Genomic DNA, 18640 nt, shown 5'->3' on the forward strand with positions numbered 1-18640 from the left:
AACTATGCACAAAAACATTCTAAATCGATCGTGAACAACCGACAACCTACTGATACTATATAAAATCAGCTGCGGTGTATTAAATGAAGTAAGACATTGAATCGAGCGTCCGCTCAGTGGTCTAGTAGTTAAGGAATCGCGTATGAGACCGACGGTCCTGGCTTTGAGTCCTGCAAGTCGGGTCGTAGGTTTGTAGCCGACAAGAACACGAGTTGCGACAACTCAACTTTTAGAATAGCTTCACCTTATCACTCATTCCTGATTCATTAATCAAAATTTTCAATGAAATTCGTTATAATTTTACTTTTCTAGTCACATTTAAACTACTAAAAACGGATTATATAATAGTAAATTCACAGAATTGAATTATCTTTAGTGAATTCGTAAATAAATGTATGAAAATAAATGCAATTTACTAAGCTTTTAACTTTTGATGATAAAATGAACTCTTTGTCAATTTCAGCTGTGGAAACAGCAGTGACATCTATCAGTGATTTAAACCACAGGGTTACAAAGAACCAATGGATTTCTTCAAAGTCTATCACACTGATGGATTCTAGCAAACTCGTCCCATCAGGTTCTGAACATGATGAAGAGCGACAACAAATCAGATCTAGGTTAAGAAAAAGTCTAAGAAACGACCGTGAGCGGTGGTGGGCAACGAAAGCAAAAGAGATGGGAAAGGCGGCGACTATAGGGAACACAAGACAGCTTTACAGACTAATAAAAGAAACTGGAATTAATAAGTCAAGTGTAAGTGAGATTATATCGGAAAAAGACGATACACTCATCTGCTCCCAGTCCAGACGTTTAGAACGATGAGCGGAACATTTCAGAGAACAGTTCAACTGGCCTACAGCTACTCTACAACTACCCTCCATTCCCAGACAGTGTGAATGGAACATTGAAGTAGGTCCCCCAACTCTAGCAGAAGTTCAAAAGGCTATAGTTAATCTGAAACGAGGAAGGGCAGCTGGTCCAGATGGACTAGCTCCAGAGGTCTTTAAGGATGGCGGTCCAATTTTAGCGACTAGGTTGACTAATATTTTAGCTAAGATCTGGGAGTTAGACATTATCCCATCTAACTGATCACAATCACTTATCATCCCAATATATAAGAAAGGGTCAAAATCATCCTGTGACAACCACAGAGGGATTAGTTTAACTAATATAATATCTAAAATACTAGCTTCGATAAATATCAGACGCCTAACTAAGACTCGTGAACTGCAAACACGAGAGACTCAAGCTGGCTTCAGACCTGGTTGTGGCTGCATCGACCACATATTCACCATTCGTCAGGTTCTAGAACATAGGCATACTTATCGGCGTCCGACAATGGTGGTCTTTCTCGACTTAAAAGCAGCATTTCACTCGGTAGACCGCGAGATTCTGTGGCAGTGTCTGTCATTGAAAGGCGTACCACAGAAGTACATAAACCTTGTGAAGGCTCTTTACTCGAACACTACTAGTCGAGTCAGAGCTTATGGCGAACTGTCATCTACTTTTGCAACCTCAAGTGGTGTCCGTCAAGGCTGTCCACCTTCCCCATTTTTGTTTAACTTCATCATAGATCTACTGATGGAAATAACTTTCTCGTCGACTGAGTTCTCGGGTATTGATCTCCATCCAGGAGGTCCACTTATCGACTTAGAATACGCAGATGATATAGTCCTGTTTGGTGAAGACGCTGATAAGATGCAGAGTCTTCTGGTAGCACTAAGCAACAATGCCAGAATGTTTGGAATGCGCTTCTCTCCCTCTAAATGCAAGTTGTTGCTTCACGACTGGTCTGCGTCAACACCTGAACTAAGGATAGGGAGTGAAGTAGTCGAACGCGTTGACAACTTCACTTATCTTGGAAGTCTGATCAACCCTTATGGATTGGTGTCTGACGAAATCTCAGCACGGTTTCGAAAAGGTCGTTAGGCTTTTGCCAAATTACGTCATCTATGTTCAAAGCGAGATATCCGTCTATCAATAAAAGGACGAGTATACTGCGCGGCGGTCCGTTCTGTTTTACTTTACGGCAGCGAAACATGGCCATTAAGAGTAGAAGGTACTCGTAAGCTACTAGTATTTGACCACAGATGCCTTAGAAATATTGCTGGCGTCTGTTGGGATCACCGGGTAAGTAATAGTGAGGTTAGACGCAGGGTATTAGGGAATGATGGTAAATCAGTTGTTGAGGTTATGAATCTTCATCGACTGAGATAGTTGGGCCACGTGTTACGTATGCCTGAACACCGATTACCACGACGTGCAATGCTATCCGGTATTGGAGATGGTTGGAAGAAAGTTAGGGGCGGCCAAACCAAAACGTGGCATCAGTGCTTGAAGACACTAACTTCTAGTCTGAGCCATGTTGGTAGATTCAGATTACCTGGTTGGGGTCCGCGTGGCTTTCGTAACCAATGGTTGGAGACTCTTGGTGACATGGCTCAGAGTCGATCACAATGGCGTCGGTGTATACACTCCCTGTCTTCCCTTAAACTAAGAGATTAAAATCACTTCATATCTTTCTTTCTACGAACCAATTCTTTCTTCTTGTACTATATCTCTATATGCAATCTTTCTCTTATATATTACCACCTTTGACATAACCACTGCTATGAATCCGGTGTTCATCTTGTTGTGCTGATGCGGTATGGCAACCTGGACCGATGCACATGTGTGCCTGATCCTACGTTGTAGCTGACTGACTGACTTGTCAATTTCATAGAGTTCTATGAACTTTATTTCATTCTATTTCACTTGTACATATATATACACCATAATTTAGCAAACTTTAAGTTGCATTATTTTGTATGTTTTCCAAAATTTTTCAAACTAATATTATAAAGTTAGTATTAACATTGTCAGCTTCCATAAAACAACAACAATAACAACAACCATAATTTGATCATGTCACTATTCTATACCCTGAGTGACTGACAGAAATCGGCTTTGGATAAAACAACATTATTTATTGACCTTTATTTAATCTAATGTTCACCGGTTAAAGAGAATATAAACAAACAATAGTGAATTTGAAATTTCACAATGAATAATTTTTTTTGCTTTTTAAAAAAAAATGATTACTCGTTATTTAGGTTACAAGGTTAACTAGTTTATTGTTCATAATCTAGTAACACTTATTTATTGATTTAGATTGAATTCGTTCATGTGGATAAGGTGACTTGGTGAGACTCTAACTTATGGACGAGCAAATCAGAAGCGTTTGAGAGATTTCAAGGTCGCGGCTCCAACTTCAGTACTTAATGCTAACGTACGATCGGTTCACAGGGGATTTTATACAAAACTTGATAATTGAGCGGCTATAACAAATAAAACGACGAGACTATAATTTGTGGACGAATCAATCAGGTATAAGATAACAGACCTCGGATTTTGCCCAAAAGCCTTTCATCCATTTGGCTAAATTGATTTTTGGCATTATAGGTGATGTCAGTTCATGATGAAAACTATATGTAATTCCTAACTAAGGCAGTTTATGACAATTATTGAGAACTGGATAATAAAAGCATCAGTAACACTGACTGCAGCCAGGTACGACAATATATGCGGATGATTCGAGAGCGTACAGACTCCTATATAGGCTTGGTTATGTGCATCGTGTCGTTATTCACAAGTGGCATTTTGTGTACTCAACAACCGGAGTGCACACAAACAATATTGAAGCTATGTGGTCAAGGCTGAAAGAGTTTATGCGTATTTATCACGGCTCCAGAGGTCGACTATTCTGTAGCCATATGGATGATTTCCTCTACTGCATGCATTACGATTTTAGAACCTCTGAACCTTTTTCTAACCTTGACAAATTTTTGAACCACGTATAAGACATGTATCCATTTTATTTCCTTGGTTTTGTATAATATATTTTTACTCTATACTGACTGTTTGCTGATTGGCTAATATTTGTCAAGGTCACTTACGATTCGTCCAAAGGTCGTCCATAAATTATAGTCTCACCGCTTAGGGAAAACGAATGGATATTTTTTTGGTTATTGCAATTTGAATTAAATGTCTATTTCATACACATAGTTCCCTTTATCATTTTGAAAAGAGCAAGAACAAAGATTCTAGCAGAATACTTACGAAATAAAATGAATTCATGCTATTCTGCTAGAATATCTATTTCATTTAAATTAGGTAGGTGAGCAACTTCTAGCTGTAGTTAACATATGTTAGTTACATTTATGTACTTCTAGCCTTAGCTAATCCAGAAGACATCTTGATAGGAAGGTTTATTGGAATTGACCTAAAAAAGGATCGTGAAGGCCACTACTATGTATAATCACATTTACAATATCCTGGGGTTGAAAAATCATCATATTTGAAGATCAATGAGGAAGTAGGGGGGGGAGCGACTATGTCCACGACAAAAAAGAAAAACTACACCCTTTTTAGCTTTTGAGATAAAAAAAGGAATTCATACTTCGTGAAAGGAAAATCACGAAATGTAAGTGACATCTTGGGATTTAAAGATGCTTAACGGTTACAATAACAAGAACAAAAGGCTGTTAGTAATAGGATAGAAAGTAATGTTTTCTAAATTTGAGATAGATAGTTAGGTTACTGAAGTAATTATGTAGTCGAATTACTAGCCGGTTAAAATCTTTTCAGCCACTAACTAAATTATAAACTGACCTTCACTGTAAACTCTAAAATTTACTTCATTATTCAAACCCCAACATGAAAATCATCGTTGAGATTCAAGTACACCCAAATGATATATCCCAAATGCGAAAAGTAGCTTCTTATGAATTCCATTTTTTTCCACAGAACTATGATTAGACAGCTTCAAAATATCAATCGACCCATTTAAGTATCTTAGGAATATATTTAGAAAGTTTAATAGATAATAGAAATGGTATGTCATTAGGTTCGAATCCCGCAAGCGGGATCGTGGATGCGCACTGCTGAGGAGCCCCACAATAGGACGAAACGGCCATCCAGTGCTTCCAGGTTTTCCATGATTATCTAGCTTCGATTGAATTGTGATCTCAACTATTGAAATAGTATACTAATTTTAGAAAAATACCCATCACATATGTCCAAAGATAAATTTTATGTATTAATGTTCTTCTATCATTCATAAAATTTATTTAACAAACAATAATTTCTGTTGAATTGGTTTTATAATTACTATTCTCATAAATACTTCTAATGAAAACAACATTAAGAAATTCATGTATTATAGTTAGGATCAAGAATATTGATCGCAATAAATTATGTCATAAATTTAGATTAGTAACTTAACAAAAGAAGTAGTTTTCAAGAAAAAAAATAAAGAAAAAAGGACATTATAACAATTATTCACAATGATCGACTGAACTGAGGGAAAACATATATATATTGAAATAGTTTGGTGAGAATGTAATTTTTACACGACCTTTGAGTGACGCTAGACTGACCTTCAGAGTTCCCATCTAATAACTAAGACTAAATTAGGCTCATAGATTAGTGTGAGGAATTCAAATTATGATTTACAGTTGATGATTAGCGTTAGGAATTAGATTTAAGGTTTTCATCATGAAACGACATCAGAGATAATGCAAAGACTTTATTTAGCTAAATGAATGAGTGAATTCGGCGTCAAATTCCGAGACCTGTTTTCTTATACCTAATTGGTTCTTCCAGAAATTATAGTTTCGCCAATAGTTCTTGCGATTTTTTCTCATTCCCTTTCAAATCTCGTCATAATTACATGCTACATATTGTTTTCAAGTGATGATCATTTGAATTATGGTGCATTTTTAAAAGAAAATCTTGAATCACTATTTAATACTATGATCAATCAATCAACACGAAATTTAATCACACACTTTTCTCTTTCAACTTTACTTAATAATCTATAGTTCATTTTATATGTTACACAAACTCAATCATCGTCTACTCTAATATACAATATAGAGATTAGGCATAACAAACTCAGGTGCCGTCAAACATAAACATTCAATCAATGTGACATTTTTTAATGATCATTTATGTATAACCTATTTCGCTTACACTCTGTAATTTGTTATTACGATTTTATCTTGTTGCACAAACATGGTATGGCAACTTGAACCGATGAATATGTGTCAGAACCAAAGTTGCATATAATCGACAGACTCAAACAGCTATGAACCAACCAGTTTCTACACGTGAAATACTTTGATATTTTAGTTTAAAGACTGACAATTTACAAACTGTATTAAACCAAAGTGTGACTACTATTAAACCTGTCCTCGTTCTCACTGACTAATGAAGAGTCTAACAATCTGAAGGTTATTCAGACATCGTTCAAATTTGTCAATATATTACTAGTTTTACTAAATACTGTGATTTTGGTGAACGTTTGTCTCGATTGTGAGAAACATATCCATTGGTTGTATAATTAGGGGAACAAATAAATCACTAGATTAGTATGGTCAATCTCTTGTTATGGTGTTCAACTAACACTAAATGTTAGCTGCCTTTTATAACTCAGTCAATGTAACTCACTTCAACTTTACCTCCCATTGTATTTCGTAAAATAATCATTACGGACTACATAGCTACAACTAATATCGGTAACCTTGACACAAATTAAACCACTTCCTATTATTTTCTCTCTCTTATTTCTGCGTACCAAATACATTATTAATATTATAGACAATTATGTTTAACTATACAAAACTATGTATATTTTAAATAATATTTATTAGTAGTCATGATAGAATAGTTAGAGGAATTATTATGATTGATCGCGTATATCTAACAGGACAAATCGATCATAAATATGCTTTCATTAAGTTTGTATAAATTATTCCAATTACAGAAAGCTAAGCTGAAGTTCGCCTTAACAAATTATTAAGCCTATTAGTTTCCAATGGACGTTACATATGTTTTAAGGATAATGAATCTATAAATACAGAATAAGTATAAATTCACTTGTTGTTTTACTTGTATCTTCTCATTGTTATTTAGGATTGCAATTGATCAGTCTTTTGTTGGCATGTGTACATCCTGTGTCGATTACCTCAATATAGCATCAACATATGTCCCAAGCTTTTAAGCAAATATGGATAGTAGCTAGCAGTGGAATGTAGGACGCACGTTTCGTCCTATTTGGGACTCGTCAGCTGAACGTACCTGGATCTCAGAACTGATGTCCACTCCGGATTCGGCTGTCAGGACTCAGTAGCTAAGTGAATAATGTGATGGCGTTTGAAGCGAACGGCATATAATATTTGAAAGTATTTGAATTATCATATGAACTAGGAATCCCAGAATTAACGCAATTGAATCAAGAATTACGACACAAGCACGGACGAATGTATTGTATTGAGAATTCGAAATCAAGTATTCGACAAGTACAAAGGTATCATTAGTTCGTTCAAACACCACACGGCACTGGGTTTGAGTCCCAGAGTGAACATCAAATCCGGGGTGCAGGTACATCCAGCTGACGAGTCCCACATAGGACGAAACGCGCGTCCTGAATTCCACTGCTAGCCGCTAACCATCTTTGCGCAGAATAACTATGCTTTATTTAAAAAAATATTTACCAGTTAGAAAAAGCAAATTTAATATTAGAGAGATATGTTTTCTTAGAAAGTAGCTGATTTTCTTACATATTCTTACTCATTTATTCACTGATGTAATGTTACAGTATTGCATTCAAATATTTGTCACAAATGAAACCCTAATATTAGCTTGTCAAATAGCCCATACAATCTTTAGTTCCATTATTGTATGCCTTGTCAAGTTCGATCGTTTAGCCCACCAGAAGTGGTTTTCAAAATTTCTGAACAATCACAATCAGTAATTTTTGCATGAAAACGCATTTGGAATTCAACCGTAGAAGCTTGGTTTGTATGTTTGAAAACTGATTATCTATTTTCTCATTTGATCTGAGTCATGTTTTCTTTATGAAATAGTGAGTTTTTGGTTATATAGACTCTATATATCACTTATGACATTCCGTATTCTTTGGTAATTAATCCAGGATCATACTTCTTTATTGATAATTAGTGTATATATGAGTTGTAACTTTGCATTTTTCTGAGAACGAATTTCGTTAATTAAAAAAAAGCAGATTATTTTTATAGGTCAGTTATCGCTTTTTAGTAATGTAAAACTAAGATTAAAAAAATGAAGATTTTTGTCATATATTATTCGGTTACTTTAAATGTTTATTGTTTTGGATTATTATATATGTCTCTCTATTATCTTATTGGTGATGGAAACAAGATAGTGTTTTGTAGGGACAATAAAATCAACGAAATGTTTGAATCGACTGGTACTTGCAGTTATTTTTGGGCGTGGGGTCGGCAACCCTATCCTGTAGAAAAAAATCTTCCTAAAAAAACGCCAACATGATTAAACAAATTTTGCAAAATCGTGCATGGAGGACACCTGACAGATGCATTCCAAGTGAAGACCAGAGTCAGAAAAGCTGCCTACTTTCTCCCTTCCTCTTTCTCCTGGTGGTTGACTGAATTATAAAGACCTTTGACGGGAAGGACCGAATACAATGGACAGCTTATATGCAACTAGACGTTTTAGACTTCACAGATGACCTATCCCTTCTATCACATACACGCGAGAAAATGCACGTCAAAAAAGTGTAGCAGCAGCCTCTGCAGCAGTAGGCCTCAATATACACAAAAGAAAAGGAAGATTCTCAAATACAACACAGAGAACATCAACCCTATCACACTTGATCGAGAAACTCTGGAAGAGGTGGAATCTTTCACGTACCGGGTCAACAGCATTATCAACGAACAAGGATTATCTGACGCAAACTTAAATGCAAGGATTGGAAAAGTAACGATCGCATTCCCACAGTTGATGAATATATGGAACTTAAAACAACTGCCAACCAATATCAAAGTCAAAATTTTCAACAAGAACGAAGCAGACATCAAAAGGATGAATAGCAATTAGAAAGAACTGGAGAGAATTGACTTGAACAGAGTTGGATGGAGAATGCTGGTGGACAGCTTATGCTCCTCCACGATAGATAAGAGGCGTAACTTATTCAGCAATCTGTTTGTCAATTAATAATAAGAAAATTAACATATAAAAATAGATGGTTCAACATAGAAATGATACCTACAACTTTAATAACTAAAATAAAATTCCACATTTATAGGTAGATTGTAGTTTACTATTTAATAGTCAAACAAATAAATTAGTAATAGGAGATATAGTCAGTTTTATTGACAATCCATTTGTATTCGTTTATTATAACTCAGTAGTTTGGGAGAACATCTATTTAAATTATTACAAAAGTAGTAATTACTGAAATACTAAAAAATTAATTTAATTTCAAACGTTTATAATAATAAATAATTCAATCAGTGACAAATGTACTTTTTGAATTATATTAAGTGATTCATTAAGTAAATTACTTTTAATCAAAATTCAATAACATAGGACTAACAGTAGTAATTATTGGAGACAATTAAAACAAATTATGACAAAGTATCGTTCAATATTTCATTTATTGTCGAATATATGTTACACTCTCTACGCAAAATACTTCGGATCCATTGGCCAGACACTATTAGCAACAACCTACTGTGGGAGAGAACAAACCAAATCCCAGTGGAGGAAGAAATCAGAAAGAAGCGCTAGAAAGCACCCAACTGCGTCACAAGGTAAGCCCTAACATGGAATCATCAAAGCCAAAGGAAAAGAGGAAGACCAAAGAACACATTACGTCGAGAAATGGAGATAGACATGACAAAAATGAACAAGAATTGGATGGAACTAGAAAAGAAGGCCCAGGACAGAGTGTGTTGGAGAATGCTGGTCGGCGGCGTATGCTAAATTGGGAGTTACAGGCGTAAAGTAAGTAAAGTAAATATGTTAAACTCAAAGTAATAGTACCTACTTACTACTTATTACTTAGGCTTGTTACTCCCAGTATAGTATAGGTCACCAAGCAGCATTCTCCAACCCACTTTGTCCTGGGTCTTGCATTCTAGTTATATCCTATTTTTGTTCATTCATCTCATGTCTGTCTCCATTTCTCAGCGGAATCTGTTATTTGGTCTTCATCTTCTCCTTTGGCCCTGAGGATTCTAAGTGAGGGCTTGCCTGGTAACGCATTTCAGTGTTTTCCTCAATGTATGTCCTATCCACTTCCAGCGCATCTTCCTGATTTTTTCCTCTGCTGGAATCTGGTTTGTTCTTTCTCACGGTAGGTTGTTGCTGATAGTGTCTGGCCAACGGATCCGAAGTATATTGCGTAGACAACTGTAAATAAACACTTGTATCTTTTGGATGATAACTTTTGTAGTTCTCAAAGTTTCCACCCAGTAGAGTAGAACTGTTTTGACATTGGTGTTGGTTGACAGGTGTTTTGATATTATTTGTCTCAGAATTGTGTCAAATATAATCATAAATGTTTGTAACTTTATCTAAAAACTAATGTAATCACTATGATTTCGAATTCTAAAAAAAACTTAGGCTCTTTATGATGCACGATTTAATAAATGAATAATAATTCCTCGAGTATTAAGTAAAACAAATTAACACTAAACTGAAATGTATGAAAATAATTTTACTAATGCTAATGTATTTCTGTGTGTGTGTGTGTGTGTAAGAGAGACAGAGAGAGAGAAAGAGGTGTTACTTAATTTAATAAATTATGTTTAAACATTTTATGATGATGAAATACACTGTTATTCAGTAGATAAATTGAATATTGATGAAATTCAACAAACAACAAATCGGACCATATTTTAGTTAATAACCATAAATGTAGTTCAGAATACATGTTTTGTCATATTTCAGACTTATCAATTAGTTATAAAATTGAAGAGATATTCACTAGCTTTTTGTAAGCAATTATGGATAGTGGTTAGCAGTGGAATCCAAGACGCGTGTTTCGTCATATTTGCGACTTGTCAGCTGGATGTACCAGCATCTCAGAGTTGATGTTCACTCTGGGACTCGAACCTAGTACTATTCGCTTCAAACGCCATCGCGTTATCCACTCAGCTACTGAGTCCTGATAGCCACTTGCTTGTGCAATGGAGTGAATTTAAATTCACTTGATATTGTTTGACTTGTATCTTCCCACTGATATTCACTAGTCTATCAAACAAATCGATAGCTAAATCGAGTCAGTAGTAAATAGTTTAAAAATAAAGATAATTAAGCGATGAAAATTTTCTTTTCGACAAAATAATCAATTTATGATGCAATTTTTGCTATCCTTCGATAGACATGTATTTTCCATATAAATATAAATACGAATGTACAGCTTAAGTAAATGATTTTGCTAAATTTTTCTCTTTATTCTTAGTCAATTGACACATGAACTCAACCATTGAAATTCCTATAATATCCACAAAGCCCCTCTGATATTATTCAACATATGCTCACTAGTGACTGGCTTCAAGAAGTATTTCCTGGAGTTCTAGCGAGAAGCAGTGACCAGTAGAGTTCAACCAAGTCTGTTGTGAGATAGTAACTCACTGAAGGCAATGGTGGATGTGTCGCTCGATTTCGTGGATTAGTTGAACTTAGACATTAACACCGTTGGATTATGGCCGGCTCAGTGGTCTAGTGGTTAAGTGCTCGCACGCGAAACCAGTAGGTCCTGTGTTCGAATCCCGCGAGGGGCGGGATCGTGGATGAACACTGCTGAGGAGGTCTACAATAGGACGAAACGGTCGTCCAGTGCTTCCAAGTTTTCCATGGTGGTCTAGTTTTAATTGACTCATGATCTCAACCATTGAAATTACTATAATATCCACAAAAACACTTCTTAGTAAATAGTTTATTTACTTCAGGAAACTCTAAATGGACAGAACATACGATCTTAGTTCTAATACTAGGAACTTCCTATAATATGATCAGTTTGTAAATTTAGGACATAACAAATTACACAAGACAAAAACATATATATCAATGAAGATTGATTAAATTAAGTTCATGATATCAGCAACAGTTAATTATAAACCCTGTTTAACATAGTTAACAACATTTTGTTAAATATATATCATAAACAATATTACCGAATTAGCTGTTTGATAAATATTTCCAAACAAAATGTCAATTTAATGAATATGACCTAAATAATTTATCAACTGAATGAAGCTATGACTATTGATTCATTGAATGGCTAAAACTGTTTATTTTCAAAAAAAACAAACAAAAAAAACACTAAGTTCCCATTCATATATTCAATTGAACAATGATTATATAATCATTAATATTTACATGTGAAGATAGTTGTTGATAGTTGTTTAAATGTGTATTACACTTCCGCTTTCATAATATTGACAGATTGGATTATATTGAAATAGTTGATCATTTGAAATCATATTATGTGATGTATGTTGCGTCACTGAACTGTGTATGACTATTTACCATGGATAAACTACATAGATTTAGTTAACGATTAATACATTAATAATTTATCTGATATATGACTGGTATGGTTATAGGAAATTTTCAAGAAATCTAGAACACACATTTTTGCTGATTGACACTTGTCAGTAATAATGCTGAAGTTGACATTCAAACTTGTATCATGCATTATTTCATTCAAACAAGTCACCATGGAGCTTTTCCAATGGTTATCAACCTTTTGTAGAACTGAGTTGATATATTAATATAATAATGCCATATTGTCTATTTCTTACTCGTAATGAGACAATAAGAAAAGATTTTAATGGCAGCTTGATAAATCAAATGATCGAACACATTTACTTATACTAATACAAAATTGGTATTAAGAGAGAATTTTTGTCGTATGGTAAACATTGTCTGCTATATATAAACCGGTTAACACAATGGGCTGTTTGTCATAGGAGGAGAAATTCTAATAACTCATTTCTTTAAACAGTGTGTGCTGATAATGATGTCTAAACAGACAATCAAGGCTTCACAAATAACGCATCCAGTTTAAACAGTATAACAATTTCAAAAATACGGTGAGATTATAATTTATGGACGGCCTTTCAGCAGTGCTGAAATGACCTTCTAATGTCCACTTACTAAGGTTAAATAAGGGTTATAAATTAGTGTGAGGAATTAGGATCAGGATTAAGAGTTAAACGTTAGAGTTAGGAATTAGATATAATGTTCTCACCACAAACTGACATCAGCTATAATGTCAAAATGACATTTAGCCAAATGAATGAATAGATGTCACGCCAAAATCCAAGACCTGATATCGAAAATCTGATTGGTTTGTCCATAAATTATAGTCTTGCTGACTCAGTTTTTGAATTAGAACTCAAGATTTACTTCAAAGCAGTTTACTAGTAAGCGAATAATTACTTTTTACCAAATTAACTGTTTATAAGTGTTACCATAAAATACCTTATTTAAAGATAGATTAAATCCTCTACTATTTGCGCTAGATGATGAAATAACTTTCCGAAATCCTAATGAAAATCAGTGGCTGCTAGGTTTTAACCATGTTGGAAGTGAAACAGGTCTCATTTCATATTAATGGATTATGGTTGCGCAGTAACATGAATTGAACAAAGTTGAGAATTTTAACCAGCTGTAATGTTCGCATAATATAATAGCTGCTTTGTATATTACTATACGTTTTCTTTGTTGTTATAACACACTGCTTTCAAGAACGTTAACAGCCCTCTCCTGTCTTTAAGCGCTGGTTCATTTGTAGCTATCAGTATACGTTTTGAATGGATCCAGGTATTTATATATCATATATTACTTATTATACTAAGTAAATAGTCTAACGTTGCTCATCTTTAGACCGAAAGGTTATGAGTTTAATCACCAATCCGTTATTGAGTACAGACTTTCATATTAAAATGAAATAATTGTTCAGTGCTCATCTGTTTACAGTGTTTGCTTGATTCAAGTCTGTCCTAAATGAGAACTACCTTGGATGAAACACTTTTCAAGCCTCTCATTCTAACACTATATTGCTTATTGTACATCTTGAAATCCTGTGTGATCAAGGCTTGTACTAGTAGATGTGTATAACTATGGTAAGTCCTGGTATTTTACCTCACTGTAAAATTAATCTAATCAGCTTCATTACAACTCGAAAAATGTTAGTTCATCTGTTGATCTTATTGAATCACCTACGTCATCTATCTTACAACTAAACGGAATCTTTATAGGGGATTTAAAACTACTCTGAGATTCACGAAAAAACGAAACAAAACAAATATCTATTGTTCTTAATGACATAATCATTCATTTACAACAATTATCTATAATTTCCTTGATTCAAATAACATAGGAATTTCATGGTATACAATAACTGAGATAATTCTTTATGATAAAGTACATTTTCATTAGCTATAATTCATTGGATAGAAGGGTAGATGTTTTATGTAAAGTTTAAAACAGCATTTGACGCCCAAAATATTCTTTTATCTTGGTTTCTCCTCCCTTTCACCGTTTGTCCTGAAAATGTTTTTTGAAAGTGTTTCTTATTTTTGTAGTTAAATTCAATTAATAATTGTAGGCTTATGATTGGCAGTAATTAAAATAGACAGATAGACAAAAAGGAGAATGGATATATAGACAGATATGCTAAATCAACATGGGACCTGATCTAAAGTGTGTATCGATCCAAATAACTACACTTCATTTAGGCACAGCGAGTGAAGGCAACAGAAAGAAAGGTTAAGAAAGAAAATTGATAGCAATAATAACTATAAAATAATAATAACGATAATAATACTTTCAGCGGCTATGAACAATCGTAGATAAGTAAAAAAAATGTCAAATGTCATTACACCTCAAGTCGTCGTCTGTAGAGTACTGACTGGTTTTATTCCCAACGTGCATTTATTGAACGAAAATCAGGAACATCACTTGTTCTCTAGTATCCTCTCTCACCTGAAACTAGTGGTATATTTTTGCTATAGACCTACCAAGGTTATAAGATATATAGTTTATGCTCGATATTTTCTAGTCTACTCAGTTCGGTTGTTCCATCATAGGATGGAACCTATTTTGTAACAGAAACTTATTGAAATACTTTGTGCTGAGAATTCCATATTCTACTAAATGTATAATGTTAAATAAAGCCATTTATGATTATAACAATAATAATAATAATAATATCATGCGCACAACTAAACAACTTAGCCAATAGAATAGTAAGTTCTTCCCATGTCAGTGATCAGACACATTTTATCAAATTTGGTTGATAATAGCTATGGGGAAGGTAAAACTAAAGAATTCTAAACCATTTGTTGCCGACGTGATCGAAATCATCTTTAACACACATCAGAGATTATAGGAGTTCAACAAGCTTGTAATACATTATGGTTCTAATGACTAAAGACGGCTCGGTAAGCAATCGTACAGGGTTTTATTCGTATTTGTCCACCTAGTCATATAACTTCGTTTATCAGACACTGTTTTTGTTGTTACATGATCTTTATTGATGATGCTTCATAGTCTTGACCTACTTTAAATGCTTATGCATTTAACTTTTACCATGTTGTGTTTATTCATTTTATCGGTATTACTTACATACAAATAAATTTTACTGGCTTTTATGTTTTACAATACGTATTTATAAACTGTACATTCATTTAAAGCTTGAAAAAAGTTTGACTGGAAGTGATATTAGTTGTAACGATTTGCATTTCTTCTTTATTCATGTTAATGACATACAACTGATCGGTCTCTAAAGGCATTTGTACATCTTGAGCGGTTTATGTTGATATTGCCATTTCGTCAGAAGTTCGCAGCAAAATATACTGGATTCTAGTGTCAGTGTGAAGAGTAATACTGGAGAGCAGTTTAATTCAAATGATCAATCCAAATTAAGATAAAACGCGCGTTCTACATCCCAGTGCTAACTACTATTGAACTTTAATGAAAGCAGTACTATTCATTCACGTTTTATTCGACTTTTGAACATTTATAATATGTTGTGATTACTTATTTTTCTATCAAACAAAACAGAGATTGATTTAGTGCACGAAAAAGAATTAGGAGAAAACACATCTAATTGTAAAAAACCAGATAGAGAAATCCCATAGTAAAATGTTAGGAATTAGTTAGTTTTTAAATGAGAAACATTCGTATAAGACGTATTGAATAATATCATTTGACGATTAAAATATGAGGTTCCATATTCATTGAACTATAACTTTAATACTCAGTGGTATGATTTTTTCCGCAAATCGATATGTTCATTTGACCTTAATCTATAATTGTCTGACCGAGTAATTAAGAACAATATGTGAATGCTTTACATTTTATTGAAACAAAAACATACTGAGGTAAAACATTGGGTGTCTTAAAATATTGATTCCTCATACATAAGAATGTTTATTTACTAATCCATTCATGGTCAATAAAATTATTGTTAGCCATCAAAATAGAAAATCATCATGTCAATCAATAAGATTGAGATGGTGGAGAAGATTTGTAGCTCAGGTGGATGATTTTGGTGGAGTTTTGTTCTCTGAGCTGGATGGTTTGGTCGTGGAGCTTTCATCGTCCTTCTGAACGACATCATCAGCACAAACTTCAAATAGAAGTCTTCTATCCAGCTCAGAGAACAAAACTCCACCAAAATCAATAAGATTGATGGAAATAATTTGTATTCAGTTCTAAATATTGATTTGATATATGTTGCTGCACAATTATATCTTGTTACTCATTTTAATGAAAGACTTCATTTAAATCATTAAGGAATGAGTTTATGTTCTAGCTATAATTCTATCATATGGTGGATAAGTTACTTTTGAAACAATTTATTGATAACTTCAGCAATTGCTGCATTAAAAGATACCAATCTGAAGCTGTCTTCTGATAGTGATATACAATCAATATTGATGAATAATTTCTATAAAATAATTTAGTTTAAAGGATAATTTCAGTCCAAATTTCAATAATCAATCACTTTATAGACTGATAATAGCAGGAAGATTCTTGAAACAAAAGTGTTATCAAACATTTATATTGTTCTTTTATAGGACTACTCAATAGTATGCACTTGCATTTCTATACAACACAAAACCAAATTAAAATCTTCACATAAATAAATTAATATATTTGTAATATCCTAATGAGCAGAAAAATTAAATTTTCTGACGTTTCGTGACTCAGTATAAGCCACTTCTTCAGAGAATAAATAACCAAATCAGAATTCATCCAAGTAAAAAGGATTTGTTCAGACCTGTATTTTGATTGATCCTACATCATATTCATGCAGTGTACCTTTGTACTATTTGAATTTGGGTTAATTTTGATTCGGTTGTTTAGTCTCTGAAGAAGTGGCCTACACCGAGTCACGAAACATCAGAAAATCTAATTTTGCTACTCATCCGGATATTATAATTATACTAATTTATTTATTTATAATAATCTAACCAATGCTCAATTTATTTGAAATTATCAAGTCAAACCTATGTCAACCAATGGATATGTTTCTCACGATCGAGACAAACGTTCACCAAAATCACAGTATTTAGTAAAACTAGTAATATATTGACAAATTTGAACGATGTCTGAATAACCTTCAGATTGTTAGACTCTTCATTAGTCAGTGAGAACGAGGACAGGTTTAATAGTAGTCACACTTTGGTTTAATACAGTTTGTAAATTGTCAGTCTTTAAACTAAAATATCAAAATATTTCACGTGTAGAAACTGGTTGGTTCATAGCTGTTTGAGTCTGTCGATTATATGCAACTTTGGTTCTGACACATATTCATCGGTTCAAGTTGCCATACCATGTTTGTGCAACAAGATAAAATCGTAATAACAAATTACAGAGTGTAAGCGAAATAGGTTATACATAAATGATCATTAAAAAATGTCACATTGATTGAATGTTTATGTTTGACGGCACCTGAGTTTGTTATGCCTAATCTCTATATTGTATATTAGAGTAGACGATGATTGAGTTTGTGTAACATATAAAATGAACTATAGATTATTAAGTAAAGTTGAAAGAGAAAAGTGTGTGATTAAATTTCGTGTTGATTGATTGATCATAGTATTAAATAGTGATTCAAGATTTTCTTTTAAAAATGCACCATAATTCAAATGATCATCACTTGAAAACAATATGTAGCATGTAATTATGACGAGATTTGAAAGGGAATGAGAAAAAATCGCAAGAACTATTGGCGAAACTATAATTTCTGGAAGAACCAATTAGGTATAAGAAAACAGGTCTCGGAATTTGACGCCGAATTCACTCATTCATTTAGCTAAATAAAGTCTTTGCATTATCTCTGATGTCGTTTCATGATGAAAACCTTAAATCTAATTCCTAACGCTAATCATCAACTGTAAATCATAATTTGAATTCCTCACACTAATCTATAAGCCTAATTTAGTCTTAGTTATTAGATGGGAACTCTGAAGGTCAGTCTAGCGTCACTCAAATGTCGTCCATATATTATAGTCTCATTGAAATTACCGAATCAAACTTGAATCATGAGATCTATAAATGCTTTACATCTCATGACAGATTGAAATCATGAGTAAGTTGAAGCTAGACCACCATGGGAAACCTGGAAGCACTGGACGGCCGTTTCACCCTAGTATGGTACTCCTTATGCAGTGCGCATCCACAATTCCGCACCCCGAGAGATTCGAACCCAGGGCTTATCAGTCTCGCGCCAAGCGCTTAACCAACTAGACCACTGAGCCGGTCGATATCCAATGATGTTAATGTCTAACTTCAA

The 18640-nt window shown here is 33.9% G+C and overlaps 1 protein-coding gene across 1 annotated transcript in view; it reads left to right on the forward strand.

Moving 5' to 3' along the window:
- The window catches only part of MS3_00004565 (uncharacterized protein), a 41459-nt gene that overhangs the window by 16762 nt on the left and 6057 nt on the right, over positions 1-18640 (forward strand). The gene's annotated exons all lie outside the window — the stretch shown is intronic.

The sequence above is a fragment of the Schistosoma haematobium genome, chromosome ZW (assembly GCF_000699445.3).
Source record: "Schistosoma haematobium chromosome ZW, whole genome shotgun sequence".
NCBI lineage: Eukaryota > Metazoa > Platyhelminthes > Trematoda > Strigeidida > Schistosomatidae > Schistosoma > Schistosoma haematobium.